We start from the raw sequence: 12,009 nt of genomic DNA, 5'->3' as shown, positions 1-12,009 counted from the left end.
TTCCTGGAAGATCTTTATAAATGAGCTAGAGGGAGGGACTGAAGGAGACATAGTGTCACAGCCTCTGGTTTCTACAAGTCCTTACAAACTACTTAGAGCTGGAAACAATTAGGGGCCGCAACATTTGCTGTATGTGGGGAAGTTGGAGGAAAGAGGTAAATCTTGTACCCAGAGTTAGCACGGGAATTTGGAGTTGTATCTCCTTCAGGTGATTCATAACATACATTCCAGAAGTCCTGAAATCCCAAAGTCTACTTACCTCTTAGGTGGTAATTTAAAATGGCATCTGCCTTTGTGTCTATGCCAAACTGATGATGTCAAGTTATGGGTTTTGTTCCCTTGAAATATTATTGACTTGATACATTTATGTTGTTTAGAAACTAGTCTTTCAGTATAGGGTCCATTTTAGTTGCAATAATGAAAATCCTGCTATACTTGGGTTTCTCAAGAAATCAAGAAGTTTTAAAACAGAATCCTGATTTTTACCAGTCAGTCTCTTGAAATTTCCCTTGGAGATAATGTTCCCAGAAACTGTAGCTCAGCTTTTGCTTAGAATACTTGGGTTTCTCAAGAAATCAAGAAGTTTTAAAACAGAATCCTGATTTTTACTAGTCAATCTCTTGAAATTTCCCTTGGAGATAATGTTCCCAGAAACTGTAGCTCAGCTTTTGCTTAGAATTCTGCAAAGCAATTCTTTTCTTATTTTTTTCTCTTTTCCTATGGCTGAACCCTCAGTAAATGAGCAGGAAGGTTTAAGTGGTTTTGCAAAGTGATTGCTCAAGCACTTGCCTGTCTGAAAGCTGCAGCTTTGAGGGACCTTGGAAAGAGAATTGCCTCCCCCACCCACAGAATTGCTCACCCTCCTGTGGCGAAGAAGTGTTTCTGATTTATGGCCGGGTTCACTGGCGGGTCACTTTGGGAGAGCCTGTCCTAAGCAGTTTAATTTGGGTGTAGAGCTAGTGAACCCTCAGCACAGCTCTGCGGAAAAGGTTGTAACCAGCCTTCCATAACAAGGCCTGTCTTTGGTTCCCTTGAGCTAGCGTTATTCTTCGGACTGTCAAACTGGCACCTTTGGATATTTCTATGACCTTGAAAATTAGAATAATTAAGTTTCCTCTGGCACAGCGGGACTTGATATGCGTAATTAATAGCAGCCAGCATTCCCTGGAGACCAAATTTATGAAAGACATTAAAGGAAGAAAGAAGCAAACCTTTTTGAATGAGAGGAAGTGAACATTAGTTATCTGAGCATGGTAGTATTTGGATGTCCTTTATCATGTGCACGTAGATATTTCCATGAAATTTAATTATACATTTTCCCTTTATTTTTTCTTGGTAGCCTCTATCATATGAAACAGAGGGAAGTAAATCATTGGCAACTGAATTAATGAACAGGGACAAGAACTGAAAAACTCCTTTATAGGAGAGAAAAGTTAGTTACAGGCTACATGAACTTTGTTGCAGCAAAAACAATTTTTAGACCACCGTAATTGTATATGTGCATTTTATGTTCCCAAGCCATGACAGCACCTATCATGAGGTGGTCACGTAGTAGATGCCTAAACAACAAGCAACAAATGTTTTTGAGTGAATGTTTTTTTAAATACGTCTCCAAACAACTATAATCCTTTATAACACTATTTTCTTTAAAATTTTCTTTAGGTGTTCATAGATAGGCTGATAGGGACAGATGGAGCGGAGAGGAGAGGGATGGGGAGCACGTGAACACAGTCCATTAAGATACAATTCTATCTATCTGGTTGCTCTGAGTACAGGTGTTGCTTTCAGCCAATGGGAGTGAAAAGAGCAAACTGTAGATATACTCTCAGCCAAAGAGCATTAGTGTTCCATACTGTACAGGCTCTCTGCTGCTGGGCTCTGGTGCATTCTTCTTCTGAACTGTCATTCTGGCCATTATTTCATGTTGTTAGAACTGATGTCAAAAAATATGCAAGTGATAGTACCTGACTGTTCATAAAGATAAAGAAAGAGTATCTATCATTCTAGCTGCAAAACATGAGTTTTATGGTGATTCAGTCATAGAAACCAACAGGTAGAGATTATTTGCAGTCCTTTGGCTTTATGAAGGACATCATCAACATCTTTGTCACTGGGGAGGGTTTGAGCAATAAATTAGAAGTGTAGTTGGTGAAGAATATGGCAGAGAAGAAATTTTCTGAAGAGCTTGAATGGTTGTTAAAGTTCTGTGATGAGAACACATACCCATAGGGCTGGCACTGGCACGACCTTATGTGCCATGATTCAGTTAGTACTGAATGGAACAAGTGTGCTGAATGAAGCAGTGAAGTGTCTCATAAACATCCATCATGGTGATCCTNTGAGGGGTGGGGGGCTGGGGGGAAGGAGATAGATGTATGGGTGCAATAATTCTTATTAGGAGGCTTCCTGGAAGATCTTTATAAATGAGCTAGAGGGAGGGACTGAAGGAGACATAGTGTCACAGCCTCTGGTTTCTACAAGTCCTTACAAACTACTTAGAGCTGGAAACAATTAGGGGCCGCAACATTTGCTGTATGTGGGGAAGTTGGAGGAAAGAGGTAAATCTTGTACCCAGAGTTAGCACGGGAATTTGGAGCTGTATCTCCTTCAGGTGATTCATAACATACATTCCAGAAGTCCTGAAATCCCAAAGTCTACTTACCTCTTAGGTGGTAATTTAAAATGGCATCTGCCTTTGTGTCTATGCCAAACTGATGATGTCAAGTTATGGGTTTTGTTCCCTTGAAATATTATTGACTTGATACATTTATGTTGTTTAGAAACTAGTCTTTCAGTATAGGGTCCATTTTAGTTGCAATAATGAAAATCCTGCTATACTTGGGTTTCTCAAGAAATCAAGAAGTTTTAAAACAGAATCCTGATTTTTACTAGTCAATCTCTTGAAATTTCCCTTGGAGATAATGTTCCCAGAAACTGTAGCTCAGCTTTTGCTTAGAATTCTGCAAAGCAATTCTTTTCTTATTTTTTTCTCTTTTCCTATGGCTGAACCCTCAGTAAATGAGCAGGAAGGTTTAAGTGGTTTTGCAAAGTGATTGCTCAAGCACTTGCCTGTCTGAAAGCTGCAGCTTTGAGGGACCTTGGAAAGAGAATTGCCTCCCCCACCCACAGAATTGCTCACCCTCCTGTGGCGAAGAAGTGTTTCTGATTTATGGCCGGGTTCACTGGCGGGTCACTTTGGGAGAGCCTGTCCTAAGCAGTTTAATTTGGGTGTAGAGCTAGTGAACCCTCAGCACAGCTCTGCGGAAAAGGTTGTAACCAGCCTTCCATAACAAGGCCTGTCTTTGGTTCCCTTGAGCTAGCGTTATTCTTCGGACTGTCAAACTGGCACCTTTGGATATTTCTATGACCTTGAAAATTAGAATAATTAAGTTTCCTCTGGCACAGCGGGACTTGATATGCGTAATTAATAGCAGCCAGCATTCCCTGGAGACCAAATTTATGAAAGACATTAAAGGAAGAAAGAAGCAAACCTTTTTGAATGAGAGGAAGTGAACATTAGTTATCTGAGCATGGTAGTATTTGGATGTCCTTTATCATGTGCACGTAGATATTTCCATGAAATTTAATTATACATTTTCCCTTTATTTTTTCTTGGTAGCCTCTATCATATGAAACAGAGGGAAGTAAATCATTGGCAACTGAATTAATGAACAGGGACAAGAACTGAAAAACTCCTTTATAGGAGAGAAAAGTTAGTTACAGGCTACATGAACTTTGTTGCAGCAAAAACAATTTTTAGACCACCGTAATTGTATATGTGCATTTTATGTTCCCAAGCCATGACAGCACCTATCATGAGGTGGTCACGTAGTAGATGCCTAAACAACAAGCAACAAATGTTTTTGAGTGAATGTTTTTTTAAATACGTCTCCAAACAACTATAATCCTTTATAACACTATTTTCTTTAAAATTTTCTTTAGGTGTTCATAGATAGGCTGATAGGGACAGATGGAGCGGAGAGGAGAGGGATGGGGAGCACGTGAACACAGTCCATTAAGATACAATTCTATCTATCTGGTTGCTCTGAGTACAGGTGTTGCTTTCAGCCAATGGGAGTGAAAAGAGCAAACTGTAGATATACTCTCAGCCAAAGAGCATTAGTGTTCCATACTGTACAGGCTCTCTGCTGCTGGGCTCTGGTGCATTCTTCTTCTGAACTGTCATTCTGGCCATTATTTCATGTTGTTAGAACTGATGTCAAAAAATATGCAAGTGATAGTACCTGACTGTTCATAAAGATAAAGAAAGAGTATCTATCATTCTAGCTGCAAAACATGAGTTTTATGGTGATTCAGTCATAGAAACCAACAGGTAGAGATTATTTGCAGTCCTTTGGCTTTATGAAGGACATCATCAACATCTTTGTCACTGGGGAGGGTTTGAGCAATAAATTAGAAGTGTAGTTGGTGAAGAATATGGCAGAGAAGAAATTTTCTGAAGAGCTTGAATGGTTGTTAAAGTTCTGTGATGAGAACACATACCCATAGGGCTGGCACTGGCACGACCTTATGTGCCATGATTCAGTTAGTACTGAATGGAACAAGTGTGCTGAATGAAGCAGTGAAGTGTCTCATAAACATCCATCATGGTGATCCTGATTTGATATCCCTATTTTTGTTATTGATCTCTACCCATCACCACTCACATCTTTGCTGATTAGCTCCTCTTCTCTTCCAAAACAAATCAGTATTGAAAGGATCTGAACCTTAATAAGTTGACCAAAGATGTTCTCAGTTCCTGGATTCAGTTAATGAGTCATAGAAAGATTATTGGTCAGATGCTGCTTTTCTTCCTATTCACCAATAAGACAAAATAGTGTAAGTTAAATATTTATCATGTGTTATTACTAAGTTCACTATACTTTAAGCCAGGCCAAATGGCCTATTACCCTTTCTTTTTATTGTTTTAGTCAGCACTCCAAGGTCTCTGGTCCCAAATAGAAGACTCAGTTTCTTTACCTCTCCAAATTTCAGATTAAGACTAGAACCATTCCTAAAATGTTTTCTGAAAAAAAGAAAAGAAAATAAAATACTAAATGTGATGTGGGTTCAAATGAGTCTGAGTGTACTGACCATTTTGTCATCGTCTTTGAGAATCAGATTCTGTATACTAAATGTGATGTGGATTCAAATGAGTCTGAGTGTACTGACCATTTTGTCATCGTCTTTGAGAATCAGATTCTGTATAAGCATAGAGTAGCTCTGAGAAGTCCCAGACTAAAGAAATTCACTTTGTTTAAACTCAAGCTTTTACTAACTGTATTGAACATGATAAAAACTATATAAAAATAGCTAACATTTATTGAGGGAGTCTATTGTTCAGGGCAATATTCTGTTGCCTACCCCTCTTTCTTTCTTTTAAAGTAACACCTATTAACTGTCTAGGTAACATGTAACACCATCAAATAAATGTCTATGTAAGAAAAACAAAATGTTGTACAACTATGTGTGACTTGTGGATTTCATGGTCTAAATCGGCACTGTCCAGTATATACAAAATGCCAGCCACATATATAATTTTAAATTTTCCAGTAAAATGGGCAAAAACAAGGTGAAATAATTTTAGTAATGTATTCTATGTAACCCCCATAACCAAAATATTATCATTTCAACATGTAATCATTATAAAAGTTATTAAGATATTTGACATTTTTTTCCTACTATGTCCTCAAAATCCAGTGCATGTTTTAAACTTACAGCAGTCTTCAATTCAGAGTGGTTCCATTTCAAGAACCCAGTAGCCACATGTGATTAGTGGCTACCATTTTGAATAATGTGGGTTTATATCAAGATACTGTCTCCCCTGCCATTCTTTATAGGAATGTAGTGTAATCAGTCTGATTTAATCCGAACAGCATCATCTGGAATTAGGCCCCCCTCTGGGAATCAACTGGTAAAAGACATGTAGGCACACAACATTTATATTTCTTGGATGTTTCTGTTTCATTCAGCTCCAGTGTCAAGTTTGTGCAATGGAGAGGGAATATAACTGGTGGAAGCCTTTACAACTTCATGAAAATCAGTAGGAAGGGATCCAGAAACTTCATTGTTAGAATAACTTTAAATTTTATTTAGGGTAAGATTTTGAGTTGACTTTCTATGTTAGAACCCTGATAGGCATGTGGGTGTGGTAAAAAAAAAAATCGGGATTTGTTAGATAGAACCATCAGACTGTACTTTGAGGGCCAGAGAAATGTTAAATGCAGTGTAGTTAGAGTCAATGTGTGTGCTTGTGTTTATTAGGAAATAGACAATAATAGTAATAGTTAACATTTACTTAGTGTTTTTCATGTGCCAAACCATGTTTCATATGCATCATCTCTTTTAATCCTTATAGTTCTATGAATTGCCTCATTATATAGATAAAGAAAATGAGGCTTAGGAAGCTTAGGAAAATTTGACCAGGTTCTACAGTCATGAACTCTGTTCAGTGCCAAAGCCCATGCTCTTCCAGAACAGGGGATTCCCATATGCTCTCATTCAAGAATCTGCAGCCTTTTGGGATCAGCTGAGATTCAGCACAGTCAGGGTGGTATGGCTGTAGACTAACCACTGTACAAGAATGTGTCCTTTGGGAGAATATCCCTGAATATCCTTGATGTTAGAATGGGCTTCAAATTCTGCCTTCAATTCTGTGAATGTGAAGATTGTAACATTTCAATTCTAAGAACTGGGGTATACTTTGAACCTAGTCCTGGAGAGTCGAGATTATTCTCTATGTATAACTTCAGTCTAACCACGCCTTGCAATTTTAACCTGATGACTCTCTCTGTTCCCAGAAATTGTGGCTCTGACAAGCTCCTGCTGCAGTCACTTCATTAATCTCACTCTGCCAGGACACCTGTTCTCTACTGTGCGGTGTCAGCTGATATCATATGGTAATTATGTTGTTAATTCATGGATTGATGTTTTCCAGGCTGAAGCATGGCTTCCTGTAGGTAGTGATCTGGGAAATCAAATCACAGACGCAAGGAACACATTGATGGTTGTCTGCTTTTACTAGCTTGGTTATATGATGACTCGGGATGGAAAGAATGCCATTTGTTGAAGAAGGTCTTTTTCATAGGGCCACTAAACAGAAATTCCATTAGTTGAATGGTGATATAAAATATAAACGCTTAAGTAATTCAACTGGACTCAAATCCTAGCTCCACTCCTTACTTTGGGATCTTAAAGTCACTTAACTTCTCAGTGTCCTTATTTGTGTGGTGAGAATATAACAGAGCCAACATCAGATGCAAAGTCTTAGCCCAGTAAACACTCAATAATTGTTAACTTCTATTATCATTATTTAGCGAATATATATTGATGCCTCCTTTTTACGTAGCAACATGGGAAAGCTTGTTGGAGAAAATGGTTAAGCTTTGGTTGATAGCAGTAAATAAACGGGCAGAGATAAGATAGAAGGGTGTTATGGATGGGAGAACAGGCAGCGTGTGTGTGTGTGGTCTGTTGTGGCTTGGACCTTTGAGCCCTGAGAATCTGCAAATGAGATTTTTGCCTTTCAGTTCTATATGATGTGATTTCTGAAGGACTTGGACTAGAATTTTGGCTCTACTTCTTCCTAGCTGAGTGACATTGAGCAAGTTACTCAACTATTTGGTTTCTTCTAAAAGTACAGATAATAATAGTACACACTTTGTAAGGTCACTGTGAGAATTAAATAAGTAAAGCATATCAGACACCTAAACCAGTGCCTGGCCCATGATAAATGCTCAGGAACAATGAGCTATTGTTTATAATAATAATATTATTACTTATGGAGATTATAGTTTCACTGAGGAGGCAGACCTAGCATGTGAAATAAGTACCCTAGATTCACTGCCGTGTGTATGGTATAACAGGGTAAAGTACAGTAATTTCCAACCTTTCCACCCATGAGACTCTCCTCATCTCTCATTTCTTCCTCCAATGACTTTGTTAAATAAATAACTAACTAAATAAATAAAAACTTTTATTTGTCTTCTAATTATGAAAGCAATGGATGGATATTGTAGACAAATTATAAAATATAGATAAAGTGAGGGGCAACAAACCAGATCTATAATGACACCACTCAGAGATAACTCTTGTGAACATCTTGATATGTTAGCTTTTTATATCTTTGTCTTCATGTGTGCATATATAAATTTTTAAAAAATGGAATTATACTAGCCATACTGTTTGCCACTTATTTTTGTACTTAGTAGTAAATTATGAATATTTTTATCTATTTTTTTTTTTTCCTTTTTGTCTTTTTTCGTGACCGGCAACAGATCGCAACCCTCAGTGTCGCTCCCGTACCGGACTGGGACTGGCCACGGGATCGCAACCCTCGGTGTTGCTCCCGCCCCTCGCTCAGCCAGTGAGCGGCCGGTCTGTATGTGGGATCCGAACCCTTGGCGGGAGCGCGGCCGCGCTTCCCAAGCGGCGCACTATAGCAGTGCACCACCGGGCCGGCCCTGAATATTTTTATCTATTGATAAATGTTTCTTAACAGCAATTTTTTAATGATTAAATACTGTTCCATTGTGTGGATGCACAATATAATTCATTCAAGCAATCTCCTCTGCTGCACATTTAGGTGGTTTTCATTTCTGTGTGTGTACCATGATAAACAGCGTTATGAAGAGACTATTTTAAACCTAAATGGCTATGCAGATCACTCCAGTGTTTTGTTATACTTAAACTCCTGGGTGAAGAAGATGGTCACGGGTCTGCAACTAGGAGGTAAGCATCAAGGTAGACTATGGTCTTTTACTGGGCAGGAGAGGACATTGGAGTAAGAGAATTTCAAGCAGCAAATCCAAGAGTGGAGGACAGAGAATAGAATGTGATATATGAGAGAACAGTTTAGACAATCAAAAAGAGCCTGTAGGTCCTATGGATGAAGACTAGAAAGAACCTCCAGTTAGCAGTAGAGGCCTTTTTGGAATGCCAATCCCTTACGCCTCTCTTTGCTTTTGGGTCTGTGAACCTCTGCCCTAGTAGTTCAGAGAAGGGCCAAGAGCTCTGTGAGCTGGAGTAGCTGGAAAATCTTCTCAAAGCAGATGTTTTGAATGGTAAATAAAAGCAAATAGGTAGGGAGGAAATGTAAGCGTGCTTCACTTGGGGGATAGCATGTATGGTTTGGTGTGGTTGGGATCTGTGATCTTTGAGAAACTACAGGTACAATTTGTGCTTCCAATCACTCTGGGGAGCCTCTGGAAGTTGCTTTGCAAAGAGGGCCCTGACTCATCTTGGTTGCCCAGAGAAATGGGGAAGAAAAACTAATCACTGAACTTCAGTGGATCTGTGGCTATCTTTGCCTTTAAAAAAAAAAAACAATAAAAATTACCATATACAAATCAGTCTAGTCTTCCAAAGTAAGACCGTATTTAATTTAATCATACATCAAAATAAACAAACTGAAACATCTTGGACCACTGGGTTGGAATTAAGTCAGCAGCCCACCTGTCCCTCACCTGGCTAGGGGCTGAGGCGAAAGCATCGGCTTCGTCAAAGCCTCTTACTTGCAAACAGAAGAAATCCTCTAGTTTTCCCCAACACACCACCTACTCTTAGGTAGTTTCCTTTTTATTCCAGCTTGGTTGTTTTAAATATTTTAACTAATGGAATTTTATTGTATTTGTGCCCTGGGCACTTGCAACGGTGGGCAGAACCATACAGGGCTAACTGATAAATAATAAATGCCATGCTGCCTGTTAATCTATATTTGGAAGCAATGTTTCCCTTGCTCTTCCCAGGTTCTGACATTTACTTGTGTTCTTTATCCTGTGTATGTAGGTTTATATAGCTGCACTTTCCATGGAAACATTTTTTTAAATTTCCAGAATCTGTAACATATATTTTTCTCTGCTATTTACTCAGTAGGGAAGAGTGTTTGTATTAGAATGAGGTCAAGCTTGTTTTCTGCAATTTGCCACAAAACTCTGAGAAACCCAGTGCTCTTATCTGCACCCCCTTATTTCTGTTGCTCCCCTTCCCAGCTACCAGCAGAGCAACCTTTCTTCATTTATGTCCCTCACTTGCTCGATTTCCAAGGTGATGTGGTACACTGTGACCGTAGTTTTAAGAATAAATGGCTTTCGTTGGCTTTTCCAAAGACCTTTTACGTGGTAGACTTTTATAGCATGTGATACAGCACTGTAGAGAGAAATGATGGGAGGCAGCACACTTTTGCTGGATCCTGGGTCAGAGCAGGCTGTGCAGCAAGGATCGGACCAGTCCCACACACACCAAAGTCCTTGCTCTGTGATTTTGTGTCAGTGTTCAGTACATTGCTTTCATTCAACAGAATTCACCAGCTAGTATTGGACATGCCTTCTGGGGGCCATGCACAAGCACTTGGTAGCCATTTACTAAATATAAATTTAGGCAAAATTTTCAGCTATTTCTTATAATGTATTAAGAAAACTGATTATATTTTTCCAAATAAAAAAGGCATTGACTGACATCCTTGAAATGCAGACAGTCCTCTGTTAGAGTCCTTTGACCTTCACTGCATGTCGGCCTGCTGAGGTGGGTCCATCTGTCCTTTGGCAGTAGAAGAGCACTGTGAAGTGCAGCCCATAAAAGATGGACACCTGCGTGGGGTGGCTGCAGGCAAGTGTGAGCACAGTGGGATGCCTGGCTCTCACTGTGCTGTGAGAATGTGACTTTGGAAACAGACACCTAGAAGGTTTGGTGCATCCTCTTGCATATGGGGCATTCCAGGTGGCCACCAGAGCTGCTCCCGTGGTGCTCAGATGAGAGAGTGTGGAGTGGTGGAACGAGAGAAAGAGCAGCTTTCAGGGCCTGGTTCCTCTCCTTGCCAGCTTTGCAGCTTGGGTAAATCTCAGTATGTCTCTGAGCCTTAGAGCCTTCTTCCATATTATGGTGATAGTACTGCTTATGTACCTACCTTCCGGGCTGTTGTCAGGTTCCATTGAATAAGCAACTCTGGTTCTTTGAAACGCTCTGACTTCACTGCCTATGCCTTCAGGAGGAGGTGCTCAGAAGTATTTGGTGATAGAATGAATGCAAAGTACTGCACGGATAACTTCTATCAAACCTTTGTAATTTTGGAGCAGATGGAGTCTCATTCACTTCCTGCTCATTTGAGGGAAGAGCAAATGCCTCACTTGCTTAACCAGGGGAACAGCTAGCAGTGGGTTTGATGTCACAGTGCTTTCTAACTGGTCAAACATCAAACCCACGTATCCCTGGGGCCCAAGAATAGGAATCTAGCTGTTATAGGACGTGATGTAGTTTTGCATTATTTCAAATACTAGTTGATCTTTAACTTTGCGTGCTTTGTCTGCATCCCTGGAGCTCCTTCAAAGTGTAACATTAAGCAAAAGGAGCTATGGTTAGTGTAAAACCAAGAAAAAATGTTTTCCTTTGTTTTGTCTTAGTCCCAAGGTTTATTGCTGCCAGGGACCTGTTTACTAGCCAACTTTAAAAAAGAGCTGTTCTCTGTCTTCTTTTTTTCCTTCAGTGATGCCTGCCTTGGATATTTGGGCACAGCTTAATGTTAGGCGATGTTCTGTAAAGTGAGTCCTGGGAAATGAAGTTTGTATGTCTTTCACAGGTTAGAGAAATGGAACCATAAATATTGAATCCACGTATAAAAGAGACAGTAGATAATTAAGCTCTTGTCTGGTCTCTGGCAGCTTGTTGATGTGTTTTTATTTTCTAGTGAAAGAGTGATGTTCTTCATAGGGAGGAGCCATCTGGGAAATCAGGTCTCTGCTGAAGCATAGCAATGATCCCTGCACTGCCATGTTCCACACAGGTCCGGCTCGAACCCACAGGCAAGCGGTGGGCTGCACTAATTACGCAGCTGTCAGCATAGCACAAATGAATGGACTGGGAGTGCTGCTTCCTTTTCCCTGACAGTGTTTGTTAGTTTGGATTTCACTTTTTTAACAGTGGTATTTGAGCAGGAAGACAGCATTCATATGAAATTGAGAACTTTCTGAAAACAATATTAGAAAGTATATTGGTGCATGCATACAGCCCAGTGAT

General features: G+C 39.8%; 1 protein-coding gene across 1 annotated transcript in view; it reads left to right on the top strand.

The window, feature by feature from the left end:
* The window catches only part of LOC103590317 (protocadherin Fat 3-like), a 186,147-nt gene that overhangs the window by 93,157 nt on the left and 80,981 nt on the right, over positions 1-12,009 (top strand). The gene's annotated exons all lie outside the window — the stretch shown is intronic.

The sequence above is a fragment of the Galeopterus variegatus genome, unplaced genomic scaffold (assembly GCF_000696425.1).
Source record: "Galeopterus variegatus unplaced genomic scaffold, G_variegatus-3.0.2 Scaffold799, whole genome shotgun sequence".
In the NCBI taxonomy this organism is placed as follows: Eukaryota; Metazoa; Chordata; class Mammalia; order Dermoptera; family Cynocephalidae; genus Galeopterus; species Galeopterus variegatus.
The sequence above is the reverse complement of the archived record's forward strand: the minus strand, read 5'-3'. Positions and strand labels throughout refer to the sequence as shown.